The sequence below is a fragment of the Anguilla anguilla genome, chromosome 10 (assembly GCF_013347855.1).
Source record: "Anguilla anguilla isolate fAngAng1 chromosome 10, fAngAng1.pri, whole genome shotgun sequence".
In the NCBI taxonomy this organism is placed as follows: domain Eukaryota; kingdom Metazoa; phylum Chordata; class Actinopteri; order Anguilliformes; family Anguillidae; genus Anguilla; species Anguilla anguilla.
Window position 1 is genome coordinate 45,384,152 of NC_049210.1, and position 22,636 is coordinate 45,406,787.

A 22,636-nucleotide genomic window follows, 5' to 3' on the forward strand; every position below is an offset into this window, starting at 1 on the left:
AGCTGCTCGCGCCGCCTCGCCGTTTTCAGTACGGCTGCGCTCGGTCGTCGTGGAGATCGCCCGCGGCAGATGCTTTGTGGGAAACGGCGAAGCGCGGTGGAGAGTAAACACAGGCACCTCACTTCCTGAGCTTCTGCCTTTCCTGTCTTACAGGACCCCTTACCGCCGAACTGCAGATGTGATCTTAAATTGCCTTCCAGCGCTGCGTCTGCCTGAGAAAGACACCGCGCTTTCAGGGGTGCTTCGCGAGTGACTAACTGACGCATTCAAAATGGCTGACCCCTCTTCTGGAGGCTTCTCCTTCATGGTTTGGTGCACTCTTTTTGACCACCTTGTTTCCATATGAACTTGAACGTCTTTGCTTTCTCGTTTTTTTTTTTTTTTTTGTGGTCACATACATCAGCTTCGAATGATCGGGGGCCTGCAGTGGTATCGACTTGTTTAATTTGCACCTGCATACAGTTACATCACTGTCAGCAAATTTTACATGTACTGTAGCTCCCCGTGAAGCGAACCGCACCTGTTTTAGAATCAGACTAGTCAAACGACCTTGGAGTGACATTGCAGCTACCGAATACATAACTGAAGCATCCCTGTTAAGTTTGAAGTGTCCTGTTATTGACATAAGTGTGGTTGGGATGTGTAGTCCTTTAATGAAATAGATTCATTTTCATGTTATGAGCATGGTAAATGGTATTTTTCATATTTTGCCTCATAAATCTTACTCTTTGTTTTTGAACTTTGTTTTTATCTTGTATTTGCTACACCTTTGCCAAGATAAGTAATGTACGCTGTCAAAGAAAAATTCACCCCAAAATGGACAGTTTGTACTTTTACTATCTGCAGATGATAATGTAGAAGCCCCGAGCTCAGCTAAAATTAATGCTCCTGCTTAATACAAAAAGTACATGTACATCAGTATTCCTCCTCTCACTAACTTTTTATTATCTTTGCGATTGCAAAATGTGTGTTGTGTGTGGGTGTGTGTGTCTGTGTGCGTGTGTGTGGGTGTGTGTGTCTGTTTGTGTCTGTGTGTATGAGTGTATGTCAGTGTGAGTGGATGTGTATATGAGTGTGTGTGTGTACATGTGTGCATGTGAGTGTGTGTGTCTGTGTGTGTGTGTACATACATATGTGGGTACTTGTCCTCATCAACTAAGGAACTCCTAAGGACTGTTATCTTTTTATCCTGAAAGGTGGTGTACACAGCCATTTCTGTGTTTCCCCTGCCCCAAGCTCCCATAGTTCATTGTACAGTCTTTATGTATGAGATGCTGGTGAAATGCATGATGGGACTGTGGTACAGTGCTGAATCCGAATACCAGTTCATCCTAGCTAAACGTAATTTTTAAAAAGGCACATTTTGTAACTTTTGAAACTGAACCAAGCTGGGGTAGTTTAGAAGCAACAACTCGTTCATTGCGTGAAATGGGGAGAATTGTTCCTTTAACAGAAGCCGTAGCAGTCTAAATATCGGCATGTATTTGTTAGCGTGTGTGCGTGTGTGCGTGTGTGTGTGTGCCTGTGTGTGTGTCCAGGCGCTTTGTGGTCGTTCAGTCTGGCGTGTCTTGGTGCGCCGCAGTGAGTAAGATGAGCCGTCAGAGCGCGTGTCCTGCGGCGTTTATAAAATCCGCTACACGCGGCCCACACCCCCAGCGAACCTTTTTGTGGTGTCGTGATACGGCTGTGAGTTGAGTCAGAGGGGTCCGCTGTACCCGGCGAGGTGGACGCTTCCTAAGTGACAGGTGCACTGATGTTTTATTAAACGAGCCTGCAGGGCAGTGTCAGCTGCAGCTGCAGGTCTTTCTCTAGCCACACATCTCTGTGCAGTTCTGTAGCTGCTGCAGGTCTGTGTGCAGACAGGTCTTTGTGCAGATGGGTCTTTCTCCAGCCACACATCTCTGTGCAGTTCTGTAGCTGCTGCAGGTCTTAGTGAAGGCAGGTCTTTGAGCAGACGGGTCTTTCTCTAGCCACACGTCTCCCTGCAGTTCTGCAGCTGCCGGTGTCAGTTCTACCCGCTTCCTTTTCTGTCTCTCTTCCTGCTCTCGCCCAATCAGCACAGTCCAAACACCGGGGGAGACAGGTGCGCGTACTGGAGTGGCCTCCGTGTCACCCAGCGCTGAAAGTATATTCCTCCCGTCCGGCGGCGTCTCCAGACCCTTCATCATCCTCATCTTCACCCTCCTGCTCCTGCTTCCGGCGAAGCCCCGGCTCGGACGCGGTGAAGGGACGGAAATGCACCAGCGCGCTCCGCGTTCAGCGCGTTCCGTGTTCAGCGCGCTTCGTGTTCAGCGAATCAGGAAATGAGTTACAGCTTCATAAAAGGGGGCGTTTTCTAAAAGTGTCCGGGTCTCTCTCTTAATTCCCTTTTGAGTGCGACACGGAGGCGGCTGGTTTACCGCTTGTGAAGGAACGTGCTAATTAAACGTTAAGTTTGGAAGACAATATAGAAAGTATTTGCGGTGACATTAAGGTTATTTAAAGATAATTCTGCCTTCCTGTCCGTTCCAGTGGCAGACCAGGCGCTGCGATGTGCAGCAGCCTTAACGCCATTATGTTTGGTCCCATTAAAGGAGTGCCAATTAAATACTTAACATTAATCATTCAGTAGACAGCTGGACAGAATTATGATTGTCATTGATTTGAGTTTGTTTTCTTCAGTAGAGCCCAATTTATTACAGTGTAAGGATGACAGTTCGTAAACACAAAGTACATTCATTAGCAAATTAAGACTACTTACTGTAGATTAAGTTGAACAGGAAATGGAAGTTATGCAATACATAAGGGAGTAGAATTAAGCCGCTTCAGGTGGCTAATTAACTTGGATGCTATGTTTTATCACAATATAGCATTGCCCTTAATAAGAATTAGCTCTGTATTACAAATCAATTTTGTTATTGGTATTTAATTGTATTTGGAAACCCGTTGGAAGTTTCTATATTACTGAAATTGATTTGGTCTGCTTTGTGCAACATCTTTTGTGATCTTGCAACCTTAAAAAGCAATAAAATTGGTCTGGTAATCATACAGATCAATTTTTTTTATTTGAACCATGATTGCAGGATAATAATCTGCATTGGAACTGAGGTTTCATTGTCCTGAATCCGAGATGAAAAGAGTCATTAATTCAGACCCTGAATTGAATAACATCTTTGAAGGCTGTTTTGTTTACAATGCTGCTGAGGTTAAGACTCTGCTCTTGGTTTTTGAAAGTAATGTTGGTTCAGTACTTTGTCTTTTCGGGTAACTTCGAAGCACTCAAACTTCACTTCACTTCCACTGGCTTGGAGACTTAGATCACGGGTCTTATCTTCAAACTGGGTGAAGAATTGCAGTCCCTGTCTTATTTATTATTTTTTTTGTTATATTCTTTGTGACAAATCCTCCACTGGGAGCATTTTTCGCCAGTCGATTTATTTTTTTTTTTTCCGCTCAGTCAAACAAATCACTGTTTGACTTCATTCATAAGATTTAAAAGCAATTTTTAAATATGCAGTGAATGTTCCAACAAAAATTTCACTGTGATGAAAAAAAAACAACAAAAAAAAAACGATTTTACTGGCCTCAAAAAAACCGAGACCTTCTTTTATTTAAAGCAGGGTATAAAAACCTTTCCAAAAGTCTCTAAATCCAGACACAAATCCATGAATACTGTTAGTAGTTATTGCCGTGTTCCAGGAAACAGCAAAGCGTTCCCCTTGTTTAGACGGTTGAAATGCAGGAATTCACGATTGCAGTTTATGGGTTTAAAATGTTTCTCGTTCCGCCCAGGGACCCGACTCCGCGAATTAAGCTCGGTGACAGCCACGCGGGACGTCCCGCGGCACGGCCGAGAAGTGCGCCGAGATTCACCCCCCCCCCCCCGGCAAAATGAAACCAAACACTTCATTATGCTTTCTGAGGAACCTGCGCGCTTCTGTGTTTCAGAGTGTGTGTGTGTGTGTGAGTGTGTGTGTGTATGAGGGTGTGTGTGTGTGTGTGTGTGTGTGTGTGTGTGTGTGTGTATGAGTGTGTGTGAGTGAGAGTGAGAGTGAGAGTGAGAGTGTGAGCGTGTGTGTGAGCGTGTGTGTGTGTGTGTGTGTGTGAGCGTGTGTGTGTGGGTGTGCGTGTGAGTGTGCGTGTGCGTGTGCGTGTGCGTGTGCGTGTGCGTGTGCGTGTGCGTGTGCGTGTGAGTGTGAGTGTGAGTGTGAGTGTGAGTGTGAGTGTGAGTGTGAGTGTGAGTGTCTGTGTCTGTGTCTGTGTCTGTGTCTGTGTGGGGAGCCACGGTAACGAGCCCCGCCCGGTTCGTTCTGTCAGCTTTGGTGCGAAGGAGAACGATTCTGTCCGCGTGCCGTTCGAGGCGTCGCCCGTCCCTCTCGAGGCCGTAAGACGCGTCGGCCCGTTCGGCTGCGTTCGCCATCCTCAGCTCGACTGGCAGTCCCGCGTATTTAAAATGGCCCCCGTGTCAGACACCGCCTGAGCCAAGCGTCCCTCTTTACCCTTCTGCAGTAATACCAGAGCGAGCCCTAGCCTTGACCGCGCATTCGCTAACCGTGGGCAAGCGCAAGGACACAGCAGCGCGAGCTTCGCTGAGGATGCCAGCTGTTCGGGCGTTGGTCTTGCGTCCCGTCCGTCCAGATGAAGAAGCGACCGAGTGCTAGCGCTGGTGTTAGCATGTTTTAAAGAGTGACCGGAAAGCCTGCTCGGTGATGTTGGATCGCACCGCACTCTGAACCGTTTATCATTAATGGCGCCGATGTGAATGTGTTTCTTGCGGAGACTGGAAGTGCCGGTGCGGAGAATCGCTCCTCGTGCAGTTTACTCCAGATGTTTTCCATTTCAGAAGCAGCTGTTGTCGGATGCGGTTGCTTGCCCAGACAGTTTTATGTTCTTTACGCAGGGAATGCAACATGTCATTTCTGAAAAAAGTACTGTTGTTAACTCGTTCGCGTGAAAATAGGCGGCATAGGCAGCAGTGTAGCACAGTGGGTAAGGAACTGGGCTTGTAACCGAAAGGTCATAGGTTAGATTTGTGCGTAGGACACTGTCGTTGTACCCTTGAGCAAGGTACTGAACCTGAATTGCTTCAGTATATATCCATCTTTATAAATGGATACAATGTAAAAAATGCTATGTAAAAAGTTGTGTAAGTCACTCTGGATAAGAGCGTCTGCTAAATGCCTGTAAGGTAATGTAATGACAATCCCTGACCGGGCCTGTGTGGAGATTTGAGGCTGTATGCCGGGGGAAAATAAGGACGCGTTCACAAAACCGTGAAGCTGTGTGGTATGGCGGTGACCTATTTTATTTGGATCCGCACTTTTCCACAACTAATTTATTCGATTTGTTCAAAGTGCTCGATGTATTTATCCAAGATGCGAACGTTAAATGCAAAACATCTGACAAGTTGCAAACTTTAACTCGCGAGCTGTTCCCAACCTCGCTGTCATAATACGATTTCCATTTCTGTGCAGTGTTTTGAGCTTCGCAGACGCTCCTATGCAGAAGGCATCCCAGGGATGCTCGCTATACACCACTGGCAGTACCCATTTCCCCAAATGCGATGCGATACATATCTAACTAGAATTTATAACTCGGCGAAGATATGTGCACCAAGTTGGAAGGGTATTCATCTGTAAAATGGGCACTGCATATCTTCCGGACAGGTTGCACTTGCCATCTTATTTCAAGAGATGAACTGCATAAGAAAGCAGAGAGTTTTTAGGCAAATTATGTAAATACAGACCCGTTTTCCTTCCCCCCCCCCCCCCCCCCCGACTGATCTTGGCACAAGCAGTACTAACGGCCATTTTTATTTTGAATTAACCGACTCGTTGTGAATTTGTCCTTCCACACGGAGACCGTTGGAGGTTAGGGTCCCGTTTTTCTCATTACCATAGTCACACAGTGGGGTGTTCGTCTGTCCCTCACGGGCATGCTTTATTAATATGTTTTACCGCTTGCATAAGCAAAATGAATAGAGGCCGTACGTCCTTCAGGAAAAAGCTGAATTTGAAGCGGTGCATTTTAAGCGTAATTGTTTGCGTGCTTAACTTTCGCGACATTGAAAAAGTCTTTCGGTTTTACTTCTGCATCTTAGACCGCAGTGATCTTCACGAAAAAGACCAGGATTGATGACTACCGCTGGTCTTTGTGGGGAAAATTACATCACAGCGCTCTGCACAGAGTGTGTGTGTCCATGTTAAAGGAATACAGTTGCTAAGAGGGCTATAAAACCTTAAAGTATTCTCATATCTATATTCATGGGACACCTTGAGGTAGTGCATAATAATGAAATGATCATGACCTTATTGCGGATTGGTCCAAGTAAGAGTTTGCTCCAAATTCTTGGGTTGGCACTGAGACTGCTTGTGGGACACATTGGCAGTTTTGTTTTGGCGCCATTGAAGTACATTTCCCTGGCAGGTCGGTGGTTAAGCAGTATTTCATTATTTAGCAATACTTTGCTTTCCGCCATGTTGCACCATAGCAATTCATGGGGAAAAAACCAAAACTAAATGTACGTGATATCAGACAATTTCCTTTGATGGTCTCTAAGTTTTGGACGCAGGATTTATCTCTCTAGTCTGAGTATATGTGGCATGGCTACTCTGGGTTCTCGGGGTTGGCAGGAACTTGTGTTAAATACCAGGGTCAGTGTAAACACACACACACACACACACACACCCCGTGCGTAGGTGTGTACCAGCTACAGCAAAGGTTGGTCTGCTCCACTGTTTAGCCACGCTGTGCTCCCATAATGCACTGCTCTCACCTGGTCTGTGGCTGGGCCCCATTTCCTGTTATGGAAACGATTGACCTGGCTTCTTTCCTGTGAAGGACAGGAAAGGTCGTGAGTCCGGTGCTCGCCGTCCCGATGACCTGCTTCTGTCCGTCTGCGCTGCTCTCGTGCTCCGCCTTCTCCCTTCTCAAGAACTTGCAGAGCGGAAAGCCAATCTTTACTGTTTTCTTTTCAAGTAATAAAAATATATTTCAAAGCAGATGCCAAATATCAGGTGCAGAAGCAGTGTAAATAAACTCAGAATCTACAGAAATAACACAATTTGTGTTATGTTATTTCAGATTTTGCTGTATATTAAGCTGGATGGGAAAGTTGGTTTTTTGTGTTCCTATTGCTGTGTGTGTAAAATGAAATTGGACATCAACATACCTCCTTATTTAGGTACAGTGGAAAAACCTCAGGAATTTATGTCATTGCTAGTTTCAGGGGGAAAAAAAACACATTTTATTAAATGATGAGATGATCGTACGGTTCTTTAGCAGCTGTGAAAAAAGTCAAATGAAAAAAATAAGGCTTTATTACCGTAAAATCACTATCCTTTTTTTTTACGAGTTGCAAGACTTGGAGTGCATCTTGACCTGCGCTGGAGTCCTCCTTAAATTATATCTCCCAAAACGTCTTGGCACAGAACCTCTGAGTTGCACCATTCAGAGCCGCGACATGCTCGGAACTATGAAAGTGAAGTCAAAATTGCACTTCATTTAATTTTAATAACTCATTGGACTTGTTACTTACATTGAGGAACAGTTCAAATAAATGATTAAAATTACTGATTGTTTTCCATTCTCGCTGATTAATTCCTGCGTTCCTGTTTTAATTCAATCGGCAATAATCAAACAAGCCCTAAGCTGAATGTAATTGGAGGATCTTTTTTTTTTGTGTTCAACCTTGGTTTCCAAACGACGTCCTTCCCCTTCTCTGAGTCACTCAATTCGGCCACTTTTTGTTTCGTTTGGTTTCGGGATCTTCTGTTCAAACCGCTCGTTTTGTATTGCGTTGAAATTGGCCTGGCGTTCCTCTTGTCTAATCTTGGTCGTACTCCCACTCCCACCCCCCCCCCCACCCCCCCAATAATTCATGGAGTTGGCTCCCAATTTACTGTGATGCTGAAATGTTGAAATATAGCCTTAATGTAATTTGCATGTACATGTGAATTGAGAGTGACATCTGTAGTTAGTGAATGATATGAAAAAAAAATGCTGTCCATTTCCTGCTCTTAAAAGATGTACACATTGGGCTGTGAAGTTGAAGAATGTGTATTTCTAAATGTAGCAAAACTGACATCTGTTAACAAAAAAAAGCATTATGTTTAAATGCTGCCTTAATGTAATTAGCATACACATGAAAATTGACAATGACATCTGTAGTCAATGAGTGTTAGAGAAAAAAAATGCTATCCATTTCCTGCTCGTAAAAGATGTACACATTGGGCTGTGAAGTTTATATGTCTATTTTTGAATACAGCAAAACTGAAAGCTGTTAACCACTAAAAAATACATCAAGGAGAAAGGTACGTGTTGAAGTGCAGCCTTAGTGTAATTAGCATATACATGCAAATCGACAGTGACATCTGTAGTCAATTAGTGTTAGCAAAAAATGAATTAAAAATGCTATACATTACCTGCTCTAAAAAGCCATTGATAAGTACAACATTTCTGTTTCATGCTTAACTTTTTTTATCAGATAATTAGCAGAGAATAATGAGTGCTTTATGATGAGTTTTTGACAGGGGTCCTTCCTCATCCCTTGTAAAGCTCCCTGTCTGGTTTCTCAGCCGGGCTGCTAGTTGTCAAGTTTGCAAGGTCCGGTCTGAGTGAGAGTCAGGCGAAATTCGGGAGAAAAAGGACAATAAAAGTTACAACACCCCCCCCCACGCCCAGGAGAAAACTTTAAAGTCCACAATAACCCAAGCCCCTCAACAACAGACTGATGACGTCCCTCTCTGTCCTTTGGGGAGGTGAGGAGGAGGAAGGCCCTTAGTGGGCTGTATTGCAGATTTGATTGGACGGGAGCTGCGTGACAGTGCATGTAGCGCCCTGCTACGCGTGTAGGGGCACGTCTGCGCTTCGCTCTGGCGCGTGAGTATCGTTAGCTCTGCAGCGGCGTCCCCCCCCCCCCGGAGGACCGCCATGGCGGCTCTGCTCGCCGTCTCCCCGTCGTCCCGTTTGACTCCGCGCCGGCCCTGCAGCGCCGTGGAGATGTGGCGCTGAACACAGGCCGTTAAACGAACGACTGAGGCGCTGAACACCCGCGTCCGTACGGGCCCCGTTAAGAGCCCGGGGCCATCTGCCACCTCCGAGCCCTGGGGCGGGGCCCCAGCGGCGCTGCTGCTCCGCGGCCCGGCCCGGCCGATGCCCCAGGTACCCCCGCCACCCTCCCCCCACCCCACCCCTCCCCTCCCCCGGCCAGCCGCGCCAGGTGGATCTGCCCCCCGGGACCCCGTCGGCCATTTTGCCCAATAAGAACAGGCGGAGTGGAGAGCGCTTCAGTTTTTAAGCAGCATCTGCCTCTCTGCCCTGCTCTGCTCTGGGGGGGGGGGGGGGGTGGGGTTGGGAGGGGATGTCACTGCTCCCTCAGTTCCCACGATGATCGTAGCGTGATAGCATGAGCGCGTACGGCTGCCTGTCTGTGCCAGCCTGTCTCCTCCGTCGTCAGAAGGCCGGTTTTATCTGTACCCATAATGCCTGAAATATAGATCCGGCCCTACAGAGCACCAATCACCGATGCCCCCTGAGAGGAAAGGGCTCAGATTGCCGCTGAGGAACAGGAAGAGACGATTTGCTGATTAAACGAAGCAGCTCGCTTGCGTTAACCTATCGGAAGCTGACTGAGAATGAGTCCTTGCTCAACAGCGCTCCCTGTGGCCGTGGTGTAAGCGTCTGCAGCAAACAGTCCCAAGTTTTACCACTCAGTTACACAGTCAAGAAGTCACTTCTTAATCGGTGACCTTAAATTCATTACTCAGTTGATTATTTTTATGTGCGGTTTGAGTCACACTTGAAATGTTCTCAATCTTTCTAAGAGCTGATGTCTTATCATCTGAATGTCTTTTAAGAAGGCTTTTTTTTCTCCCGCAGTGCTGCAGTACGTTTTTAATAAGCGCAATTCTATAAGGGCGTTTTCAGGGGAGGGATAAAAAAATAAAGAATTCCCACTGATTGCTTTTCATATGAAAATCTGAAAGGGAATCGGCGACGAAATTAAGAAGCATTTAATGGCTATTCACGGAAAAAGACTGTTTCAATTACGCGCGAAACCAAAGTAGAAAATGAAAATGTAAATGAACTAGCGCGTCAAAAGTACATATAGGTGGAAACGCTTATATACAGGTCTCATTATGGAAAAAAATAGAGACCATGAGGGTTTTTGTCGAGGATTTTAATTGAAACCCGAAGTGAGACGCTCCGGAAGGGGGTCGGCGAGAATATTGTGTCTTGTTGAAAGGAATGGATTTAGAAATTAATTAACTGTGAGCCATTCGCCTGAAGCGGGGGATATTAAGCCTGCGTAGGAGCCACACTGCGGGGACTGAGGTGGGGAACGTGGTACGGAGGAACAGGGAGAGAGCGCGCGCCCGTGTGACTGAATCATCCTGAACTTTCTAATGGGCCTTTCGATGTCCGGTTGTTTTATGGCTCCGGGTTCGAAGGAGCCGGTTTGCCCAGAGTGTGTCTGGGTTGAAGTGCATTCTTGAGAGCGTGGCTTTAAATCTGCAGGTGAAAAATGTGGCGAAACCCTTATACTCTCCAAGCAGCCCAAAAAATAAGACAGTGGTGTTTCAAATGCAAAAAAGCAGCTGAATACTTGGTACCTTATATGGTGTAACGGATTAGCAATATATCCTTTATAGCTGCAGTATTGCATCTGGTTTGGAATGTGTGTGCTGTTGTTAATTAGTATTAAAAGGTGGTTATTATTGGGTGATCATTTAGCTGTGGTCTCTTGATGACGATCGGAGCGTAGAAGTTGCATGGTATAGCTGTTTTCCACAGGAAGGCTCACCATAGTGACGGCCCTCTACATTAAAAAAGCACATCTATGGGGCCCATTGGGCCCACAGTAAAGCTGTTTTCTGTTTCTCTATCGCCTTATTACTATTTAATTGGTTGTTTCCCTCAAAATTGAAATTTTCACAAGGCCTGGGCTTAAGCATGGGGGGGGGGGGGGGTCCCGTGGAGACGGGGGGGAGTCCGTGTGACTCTAATAGGCCCCAGACCTGCGTGAGCACGATATTGAGGAGGTGCACTCCATACACCTCCCCCCCCCATACCATCCCCACTCCCCCTCCATTCTCTGGCCTAATGCGAACTGACAAGAGCGATGGCATATCCACAATTAGAAACGGGAGTCTCAGTGACACTACCCTCAAACGCAGCTCCAAACCCAACCGGAGAATGCCGCCCCCCCCCCCCCCCCCCATCACTGCCCCCCCCTCCCCCCAGCGTAAATACCTGAGGAGAACGAGCCGAGCTCCAGGGATGCAGGCGTCAGTTTTCGGGTTCCTTAAAGGGCCGGACTGGATTTAGCTTGTGACGGTTTTGCGGCGGCGGGTCTCGTGATTGGTCGGCGGGCCGAAGGGCGAAGACGCGGTCCCGCTGTGTCGACATGCGTCAGCTGACTGGAGCGGCTTCAAACGCGGGCGTGCGGCTCTCTGCTGGTCCGACGGCGAGGGGCATCCATCACCCCCCCCCCCCCCCCCGCGCCCGGCGAAGGGGGCCGGCGCAGAGGCCCCCATTCGGGCCGACGGCGGACAGATTCAGGACGCCGCGGCTTCATTAGTCACGGGAAAGTAGGGCAGGTGCTACGCGAGGGCCCCAGAGCTCCCCCCCCCCCCCCAAACTCCTACCCCCCCACCCCCCATAAAGCACGGGGCCACTCGAGCCCCTCACTGCAAACACACACGCCCCTCGTTAAACACCAGCAAGTGCCCAGCTACCACCGCTGCTCCCCCCCCCCCCCGCTTGAGTCTGGAGGGAAAAAACCGGGCGGAATGTTCCGGTAGCTGTTGGGCTTGCTGGCGGAACCCGAGCCAGCACTCGTCCTTGCGTACGCTCAGCTGGAGTCCAGACGCTGCTGCTTTAGCTGGCCCACACTGGGGGGGACGGTCTGCCATGTCAAAGTTTCCCTGGGGGGGCAGTATGGGGGGGGGGGGGGGGGGCTCGAGTTGGATCTCTCTGTTTACTGTGACATTAACAGAAAAAGGAAAATATGAATATTAATGAGCGATTCTTTAGCGGCCCGCGCATTCTGAATAGCCCGCAGGCGCGCAGTGAGAATATTTCGCCGACAAAATGTGAAAAATGAATATGCGGCGCGGACATAAAAGCCTTCTGAGCCTAAATAGTCTGGCTGCGTCATGTTGTGGTCTGAATGAGCACGCCCACGCGGTCACAGATCATTTCTGAGCGCGGCGAGCCACCGAACAGCCAGCACCGGCTCACCGCTAACGTGCTCCCTGCTAATGTGTTCCCAGCTAACGTGCTCCTCGCTAACGTGCTCCTCTCTAACGTGCTCCCCTTTAACATGCTCCTTGCTAGCGTGTTCCCCGCTAACGCATTCCCAGCTAACGTGCTCCTTGCTAACGTGTTCCCAGCTAATGTGCTCCCTGCTAACGTGCTCCTCGTTAACGTGCTAACCGCTAACATGTTCCCAGCTAACGTGCTGCCCGCTAACACGTTCCCAGCTAACGTGCTCCCTGCGAACGTGTGCCCAGCTAACGTGCTCCCCGCTAACGTGCTCCTCGCTAACGCATTCCCCACCGCCTCCAGACTCCAGAGACATCCTGCTTTTCACTCAAAATAGATGTTCTCCATTTAATAACAAAAATATGTTTTCCTCCTTTAATATTTTCCACATAACCGTGTAGCGGATGCAGGGGCCTTCTGTTTTGTCCCTCGCCCTCTCACTTGCCCCCCCCCCCCCCATTATTCGTCATGATGGACAAATAAAACACTGGCGCTTACCCTCATGGTTCAGTGCCTCCTCATCGTTTGCATAATTTGAGTCGACTTGCTGTGTTCATTAAAACGGCACCAAGGAGACGCCAGTCCGCTACCCCCCCCCCTCCGGCACACAAATAAGACTTTCTAACGAGCCCTGTTTACTGCTGCTGCTTAAAAACACAATGCCATAACGCTCTTTGTTTTCCAAAATATTCCCATTCAGTTTCGGCACTTGCATGTCATTCCAAAACTCCGGACTGACCCTACATTAGGCCTCGTTGCAAGCTCAAAATCAGCAGACACCAGTAAACTGGTGCTACTCTGACTGACCGTAGTCAAAAATTGTTGTTATGTTGCTAAACTGGAAAGACAAAAGCAAGATCTCTCACAGACAATGGGCATCTCTGATGTTTGACAGCCTACAATTAGACTAGAGAATTGACTGTGACCATTAATAACCAAGCAACACGATTTCAGGAAATCTGGCAGCCGTTTATCCCGGGCTTCAGCCTGGGAGATGTCGATGCCTGTCCATCTCCACCATCTTCTCAACAGCTCCTTCCCCCTGCTGAGGCACCATTACAGAGCTGTTTCCCTTTCCCTTTCCTTTCTTCTCCGACCCACTGTCCCTCCTCATACACACTCTCACACGCACTCACACACACACATGCACACATACCGTACACACGCACGCACATTCACACACGTGTGTACAGTATGTGTGCATGTGTGTGTGCGTGAGTGCGTGTGAGTGTGTGCTCTCCATCACCGACGAAGCTCCGGCTTTCTCCCCTCGTTCGCGGTGCGTTCGTTTCCGTCAGCTGTGCCGCCTCAGTGCCGAAACACACAGGGGGGTCCTCAGAGGGGTGGGGGGGGGGGGTGTCACCCAGCGAACGGGGGGGGACTGCGACTGGGGAAGCAGGGCATGCTGGGACTGCCGCCTCACCCGGTGGCTCGCTCCGCAAACACGGGGGGGTTGACCGTAGGCGTGGTCAAGCGGGGGCTCTGTGCTCCCCCCCCCCCCCCCCCCCCCACGATGGGACTGGCGCGAGGCAGGCGGGGGCGGGTCTGACCGTCACGCCCCCGAGGTTAGAGACGCCCGTCAGGGCCGACCCTGGCTCTCTGTGCCTCTGGGTGTGGGGGGGGACCAGAGGGAGGGGGGGGCGGGTGGTTATTGCGACTGTGTCAGCTCAACTGATGGCCATGAAGGGCATAATAGTCTCCTCCTTCCCTTCTCTCTCTTTCTCTCTCTCTGTCTCTGCCCTCTCTCCCTCACTCTCTTTCTGTTTCCCTCTCTCTGTCATTCTCTTTTTCTGTCTCTCTCTCTCTGTCTCTCTTTCTCTGTCTTTGCCCTCTCTCTCTGTCTCCCTCTCTACCTCTATCTCTCTCTCTCTGTCCCCATCTCTTACACAGTTTACCCCTCCTCCCCCTCCCACGCTCTCTCTCTCCTCCTCTCTCTCTCTTTCTCTCTATTTTTCCTCCTCTCTCTCTCTCTCTTAGCCTGCAGCATGAAATCTTCTCTGATGTTACTGTAGTCTGTTCCCTTGAAGATGTGTGCTGAATCTCAAATCTTGAACGGGTTTGCAGGGTGGCTCTGTTTCACTAAGCTGTGTACTGCACATGCCTCACAGCTAGAACTGTTTGGGAATAATACTGATCACAAAGGGTACTTATTAATGGATGATCGTGTTAATTTGACTGAAAACAGTTAATGTACCACTTGTGGGAGTGGTACTGTTAATGGTAATGTTATTGATAATAATAATAAATATCGATACATAAGGCTATGTAAAGTGCAGTCCATAAGTATTTAGACTGACTTTTTCTGTGTGTCTCTATGTCCTATATTTGTACATTCAGAATTCAAATCGAAATGTTTTTCATTCTACCACTTACAGTGTATGTGCTGTGCAGTCCATAAGTGTCTGGACAGTGATTTCTGTTTGTTTTGGCTCCTGCACTCCAGCCCATTGGGATTGAAATGAAGCGATGAATATGAGGTTAAAGTGCAGACTGTTAGCTTTAATTTGCAGATATTTACATACATATCGGGCGATCCTTGTAGGAATTGCAGCCCTCATTATTTTGGGGAACGAAATTGGACATTTGGCTGCTCAGCTGTTTCTTGGCCAGTTTTGCATCGTTGCATCATTAGTCCATGCACAAGAAAACTAAAAGAAAGATCTCGAGTTGGTTCTAGACGGGGAATTTGCATTGGAAATCTGTTGCTGTTGTCTCTCAATGTGAGGACCAAGGAAGTGTCAATGCCAGTGTAGCAGGCCGTCATGAAGCTGAAACATCAGAATAAATCAATCGGAGACAAAGCCAAAATATTGCATGCCAAAATCACTGCTTGGTACATTGTTAGGAATTAAGAACGCACTGGTGAGCTCAGCAATAGCAGACAACCTGGTAGACCACGGAAATTGGACGAAGAATACTTTCAGTTGTGGAAAAAAAGGACCCTTTTTCAACTGTCGAACAGATCAAGAGCAATCTCTAGGATGTAGGCATAGATGTGTCAAAGACTAAAGAGAAGACTACACCAGCATAACCTCAGAGGGTTCACTGTAAGATGTAGACCACTGGTACGCCTCAAGAATAGAACGGCCAGGTTAGAGTTTATTGTAGAGTACATTTAAAAAACTGTAGAGTTCTGGATTAGACGTATGAGATGAGTATTAACCTCTGCCGAGTGTGGAGAGAGTAAGGAGCTGATCCAGAGCCCTGTGTCTGTGAACCGTGGCGGAGGAAGTCTTTGTGCTTGTGGAGGTTAGGGTCTTTGTGTGTGTGCTCGGCCATGCATGGCTGCCACTGGAACTGGCTCGCTCGTCTTTATTGATCATGTGACTGCTGATGGCAGCAGGAGATTCAACCAATGGGGCTTCACCTTGCAGTGACCCCCAAACACTCTGCTAAAGCGGCCAAGTAGTTTTCCAGGGCCAGAGAGTGGAATGTTCTTGACTTAGCCGAGTCATTCACTCGACCTGAATCCAATTGAACGCGCGTTTCACTTGCCGAAGACAGGACTGAAGGCAAAAAAACAAACTGAAACAAACAGGAACTGAAGATGGCTGCAGTACAGGCCTGGCAGAGCATCACCAAGGACAGATACCCAGCATCTGGTGATGTCCCTGGCTCAGAGACTTCAGCCATCAAACGCCAAGGATTTGCAACCAAGTACTAAATATGAAGATCATCTTATGTTAATGTGTCTAAATAATTTTTAAATCCCCTAAAATGGGGGGGGGGGGTGGATTTATGTACAAATCACTGGATTTGGACATAAATACCCTGGAATGAAAGCTGACTCTGCAATTTATACTCCTGTTCGTTTAATTGCACATTGAATGTGCTGCAGTACAGAGCCAAAGCAACAGAATTGTGTCACTGTCCAAACACTTATGGACCACACTGTACATTTATTTCATTTTTCCCTCCCTGCTGTAAGTGGTAGAGTGAACAACTTTAGTATTTGGATTCTGGATTGTGCCAGTGTACTGTACGAAAATTAGGACATACTGAAAAATGCTTGTGGGAGATGAATATTTGAGTGAACAATTTGGGCTACTTTTAATGAAATGGAGACTGCAGATCTTATTTGGTATAACCTTTTTTTTGGGCAGGATTGATTTAATAGCTTAAAATGAAAATGCTTCATTAAAAAATAATTAGAGAAATAAGTTAAATTAACTTCTGCAAACTCATCGCGCGCAAACCTAATTTAGACTCTGCAGTTTCTGGGCTCGTATGCAGAAATTCAGCAAAAGCACATCTCTCTTAAGTCTGTGGTAGAGTCCTGATATGCAGCAGTGTTGTGAAGTAGTTATCGCACGAGATGTAGACACGTCCCGAAACATTAGCGTCATTCACACAATGAAGACATTAAACGTCAGCGCAAATGGATAATCTGTGAATTATAAATTATTTAGGCTTTTCGGTTCCTCCAGGTACTTATCAAAGTGGTTCACATGAAGGACTGTTTGTTTGTACAAGCAGTGATGCTAATTAGGACACAGTTAATTGTGAAGCAGATAGATGTAGTTGGCCTCATTCCAGAAGAAGAAATAATGCACTAAACAAATCCCTGGATAATATTTTGTGTGACAACAAGCGTGTGCCTATCACTTAAATACAGGGATACAACTGAGACAACTGCTTTGATTTTACAATTTACAACTTATTAAATAAAAGGTTTATCTAATTGCAGTCTGTTGACTAGCTAATCCCATCTCGGCTACCCATTTCCACAGAAGACTGGATCTTACATTGCTTACACAACATTTAATCTGTTTTTGCCTTTAAAATAGGACCTTTGTAGTCAAATTCATATGTAAATACACATATTTTTCAATTACGCAATGCTTTTTATACCAGTATTTTCAAATGCATGATTAAAAAAAAAAAAAATGTATTTGAATATTTTAATGTAGTTTGAAATGTGCTTAGATTTCGTATGCATCTGAAAGCAATTGGAATTGAGTATATTCAAAGTGACTGAATAAATATTTGTATTTATAGTTATGAAGTATTTCATTTTCATGGATTAATTTGGAAATAGTCTCAAACTCAATGGTTTTGTGTAGAATCACAACCCAACATGATTATTTAATGTTTTAATTACATGTGCTCAGCAGTGTACACTAGTTAACATTTTCCTGCATTTGCATGATTCATCAGGAAAATAAGCACTTCAGATTTAATTCAAAATTGGCAAATAAACAGACGTTTATTTGGTCTTTTTATTCCAGAATTTGTCAGCAGGCGTTTGAAGTTAAATGGGTCAGACCATTAGTCTCATAAAATAATCAACATATTATTTCATTAATTCTTTATCATTATTTGTGGCCTTTTTCATAAGCATTTAATTGTTTGCACTAGCCAATGCACTTTAGCATAGCATTCAGTCAAGATATTTTAAAAGATTTTAGATTTTTTTTTCTTTTTTAAATCTAGCATTTTGAGGACATGACTCAAAATCCTTCAGTCGCTTAAAATATAATAATTTGGTTTCTCATGATTGTTCTATAAATACCGATCTCCCTATGAAATGACTGGTCCTCTGACAACTTCTGGATTTTGAGAACTGTGACACTCCGATGCCGAACGGTTGCCGTGACATAATTAATGCGTGCATGCGCCACGGAATGTTCTACCCGTGTACCTGCATCTGACAGCTGTTAGCGGGAAAATACCGCCCTCCCTGCGCCCCCCCCGTTTGGAAACGGAAACAAATCACACAAAAAAAAGAAATGCACCTTCCAGTGAGGGTCTGCATCAGTAATTGCACTTATAAGTATTTAAACACCTGTGTATTTTATCCAGGTCTGCAGAATATGGACTTGATGTCTTATCAAGCTAACTAGCTGGTACTGGCTAACAGACACTGCCCCTTGAAACCTTGTTGGTCTCAGCTGGTGTTAGCATGCTAACTAGCTATATGAGAGGGCGCCCACATTGAAGAGTAGCTGGCCTGACTGCAAACTAGTTTTCGTATCAGTACTGTCAGTGCTGTCAATGTCAGCGTCAGTACTGTCAGTGTCAGTGCTGTCAGTGCTGTCAGCGTCAGTGCTGTCAGTAGTGTCAGTGCTGTCAGTGCTGTCAGCGTCAGTGCTGTCAGTAGTGTCAGTGCTGTCAGCGTCAGTGCTGTCAGTAGTGTCAGTGCTGTCAGTGCTGTCAGCGTCAGTGCTGTCAGTAGTGTCAGTGCTGTCAGTGCTGTCAGCGTCAGTGCTGTCAGTAGTGTCAGTGCTGTCAGTGCTGTCAGCGTCGGTGTGGCTGCAGCGTGTCGCGTGTGCGCTATCCTCAGCCCGTCCGGCGCGCTGCAGTGCGTGGTTTAAACCCCCGCCGGCCTCTGTGGGGCTGGCCCGTGGCGGCCGCAGCGTTATCATCTGCTTTCCGAAGACGCCTGTGATTCTATCTGATGAAAGCGGGATTTATGAGTCCTCGCTCTGCGCCCTCTCTCCCCAGAATGCATTTCTCCTCTTTGTTTATCCGGGTGGCGAGCGGTGGGCGTGAGTCAGGGGGCCGCGCTCCAGGCTCTTATCTCCCCCCGAGCTGACAGAGAGAGGGGAGCAGCGGGAGAACGCCAGCTTTGATCCGCACTGGAGCCGCTACCGCCGCCCGCCAAGTCGCTAACGCTAACGCTAACACTCGCGCTCGCCGGCGCCGCGTAATGAGCCTCGCTACCTGCCTCCCTCCCTTCGTCCTCCCTCCCTCCCTCCTTGCCTCCCTCCCTCCCTCCCTTCGTCCTCCCTGCCTCTCTCCCTCTCTCCATCCTTCCTTCCTCCCTCCCTCTCTCTCTGTCCTCCGTCCTCCTTCCTTCCCTCCCTCCCTCTACCTCTCTCCCTCTCTCCCTCTCTCTCTCCGTCCTCCCTCACTCCGGCCCCTCCCCTCTCCTCCTCTCGGCCGCGCATGCCGAGGCTACGTGCCGAACAGGCTAGGCCAGGCGCCAGGCTGAAGTGCACTTACCTTAATAAAGCCTGCGAGGATCGTGCGTGCGGGGGGGGCGGGGGAGGCTGCACAACGGGTCGATGGGCCGCGGTAAGCGAGGGCCGAGGCGATGGCGGGTGAGCGGCGGGGTTTTCTGGGGAAGGGTTCCGCAGAGCGCTGGGTCAGGGCGCTGGGTTGTGTGTTCTGGCGGAATGGCGGGAGGTGGGGTTGCGTTCCGGCGACCCGTGACGCGGGGTTCGGCTAATGGGCTTATAAACAGGGTTTGCGAGTTCAAGTCTTGGACGAGGCAAAGCCCTTATGCCTTGCTGCACCTTAAATGTCCCGTGTGTTGCCTACATAATAAATACTGTCTATGCTACATAAATCAGCGTGTGTGTCGGTGCAAAGCTGAAGCAGAACCCATTTGTAACTTGCATCGTTCAGGTTGCCTTTTAGTTTTTTTTTTTTCTTTCAAATTGTTGAATTGAGTTTGACTTATGAGTTTTATTTTTGCGGGCGTGAACGGGGAGCGATTCATCATCCGTTTATTTGCATGAGTACAAACAGCCGCGCACGTTCCCCCCCGGGGGACAAATGCCGTGTAATTTGTCCTTTTTTTTTTTAAAAGGTTTATTTGCAGTCTGACGTTTCCCGCCCATCCCTCTCTTTTCCCAGCGCCCTTAACCTTTAGTGTTCAGCACAACGCAGAGACAGCGTTCAGTCAGGAGAACCCGCTGCACTCCAGTTCCCAAAAAAGACCCTGCAGACGCTGGAGTCCAGACGTGTGACTGGAAAATAACTGGGTCCGGAACATAATTGTGCTCAGTGGCTGTAAAACAATTCGGGGTGTGGGCGGGCGTATGTGGGGGGGGGGTGGGGTGGGGTGGGGGTTGTGTTTGTGTGTGGGGGGGGGGGGGTCTGCTCGTCTGGGGGCTTCACAGACATGCCGTATAAATAGCTGGAGGGCTTTTAACAGAGCTGCCATTAGCTCAACACGGTGTTCTTCACAGGCCAGTAAAGAGCGGGCCGTGCGGAGCGGGCGCTAAGTCATCCTGATTTACCGCCCCTTAACTCCTCTTACAGTGAGGGAGAGACTGCAGGTGTGCAGCCTGAGCATCTGGCCTCTCTCCAGAGCACGGCCTCTCTCTCTCTGCCTATCTGTCCCTCTCTCTCTCTCTCTCTTTCCCTCTCTCCCCCTCTCTCTCTCTCTCCCCCCCCCCCCTCTCTCTCTCTCTCCATTGGCTGTGCATTTCCCTCTATCTCTCTCTCTCCATTGGCTGTGCATCGCTCTCAATTTCAATTTCAAAGTGCTTTATTGGCATGACAAATATAGGCACTCGTGTTGCCAAAGTAGTGGTTACAAGATACAACTATATGCAATGAATGCTAGACTATGAATTAGTTATTTAAAAATCTCTCTCTCTCTCTCTCCATTGGCTGTACACCTCTCTCTCCCTGTCTCCATTGGCTGTGCGTCTCTCTCTCTCTAACCTGAGGGGAAGTGTTGAGGGAGGGGGGAGGGGTAAGGATGTCTGCTGCAGTTTGTAGTTGAGTGCTCCTGAGCAGCAGTCCAATCTCACTCACTGATCACCGGTCCGGGACCAGCGGTGGTGGGGGAGGTGGGGGGGGGGGGGGCGCTCTGGTACACCGCCAGCATCGTCGTTAAACACAGGGTCACCTCTGCCTCCACACCTGGCCTTCTTCACCCCCCCCCCCCACATCCCCTCCCCCCCGGGTCAGCATGGTGACGCCTGGTCCTCTAACCCAATCATCATCTTCCATCTGCTTCCTGTCCCCAATGTCTCGCCCACAAGCAAACCACTCACAATGCCTGCGAAGCTCCACCCCCTTCCTGTCCCCTGGCTCCGCCCCTTTCTCAGTGGAGTACAGGGCAGAGGGATGAAGGCTCATTGTAGATGCCAGTGTACAGGGCAGAGGGATGAAGGCTCATTGTAGATGCCAGAGTACAGGGCAGAGGGATGAAGGCTCATTGTAGATGCCAGAGTACAGGGCAGAGGGATGAAGGCTCATTGTAGATGCCAGAGTACAGGGCAGAGGGATGAAGGCTCATTGTAGATGCCAGAGTACAGGGCAGAGGGATGAAGGCTCATTGTAGATGCCAGAGTACAGGGCAGAGGGATGAAGGCTCATTGTAGATGCCAGAGTACAGGGCAGAGGGATGAAGGCTCATTGTAGATGCCAGAGTACAGGGCAGAGGGATGAAGGCTCATTGTAGATGCCAGAGTACAGGGCAGAGGGATGAAGGCTCATTGTAGATGCCGGTTAAACTGCTCAGCACTACTGGTTTCACACTGCTCTCTGGGCTCACAGTGTCTGTTCACTGTGGGTCCATTTTTGGTGGGTTTTCTTTTTGAAGTACTGTTCTACCCACATCGCCTCTAATGCTGTACATTTATTCAGAAAGAAATCGTTGAAAAGGTAAACAAGAGCGTTTGTTAATTATCAAGCGTGATAATGTTACATTACTTCATTTCTGTTGAAGCTGTTTGTTCACTGTGTGCCAGGTTTACTAATTCAGTAGATTTAGACTGATGGGGTACGGTTCGGGGTAGGGTAAGGGCTTTAGGTTTTTTAACCTCCTGTGGAAATTTGAATTGACAGGAAGTCCTTTTCTGTGTTGCTTGGTATCGTATCAAGTGCTTTTGACATGGAGGGGGAATGAGGATAGATGAGAGGCAGGGTTTGTTGTGTTTGATGTGTCATGTGACCCTCCTCTCTCCGCAGTGTCGAGTGTTGTAGTCTTTACGCGCGGGAGAGCTGAGGTCGAGTAGCGACACGCGCGGCGTTTCTGAGTGCTTCTGCTCAGGAGAGAGCGGGAAAGGTGGCGGAAAGGTCAAAGGTTAAAGTGGACCCTGCCGACGGGTGGTTTCTGTTGAGGGTAAACGTAACTCTTTCTCTCCTCCCCTCCCCCCCTCCCTTTTTCTCTCTTTTTTTTTCCCTCCTCTCTCCTCTTCTTCACAGGCTACTCCCCCAGGCAGAGCCGCAAGCCAAAACAGCAGCACAAGGGAGCGAAGGCTGGCCCGCCCCCCCGCAGACCAGTACCCCCGCCCCCCCACGGAGCGAGCGGGCGCGTGCGAGGACCGGAGCTGCCCGGCGGGGGCAGGGGCGGGGGTGGGGGTGGGGTCACGGCGGGCGGGGTTGGGGTTGGGGGCGGGGCTGGGGGCGGAGCCAGCGTGGGACGCCGGGGGCCCCCGCAAGCCGGACGCCCCCGCCAGCCAGATCCCCCGCGCGGTGTGCGGGAGCAGCTCCAGCCTCCCGGCCCGGGACAGCCCGTCCCGCAGCCTGTCCTCGGACAGCGAGAGGGGCCCCCGCAGTGAGCGCCTGGGCCCCCCGCCCCGCCAGGCCTCGGCCTTCGCCGGCCGCCTGGGCCAGCCCCCCCGCGGACCCCTCTCCCTGCACATGTACAGCCGCAAGAACGTCTTTCTGCAGCACTCTCTGCACACTGCCGAACTGCAGGCCCTGG

The 22,636-nt window shown here is 48.7% G+C and overlaps 1 protein-coding gene across 3 annotated transcripts in view; it reads left to right on the forward strand.

The window, feature by feature from the left end:
* Positions 1-22,264, forward strand: part of ccser1 (coiled-coil serine-rich protein 1) — a 97,210-nt gene extending 74,946 nt beyond the window's left edge. Inside the window, exon 12 of one of the 3 annotated variants that reach the window (XM_035379643.1) lies at positions 22,135-22,264. The gene's annotated coding sequence lies outside the window, so the exon portion shown is untranslated. Of the gene's footprint in view, positions 1-153; positions 955-22,134 lie in introns of those variants that run through there. The other 2 variants (XM_035379644.1, XM_035379646.1) reach the window with 2 other exon arrangements.
* Positions 22,265-22,636: the final 372 nt, after the last annotated feature.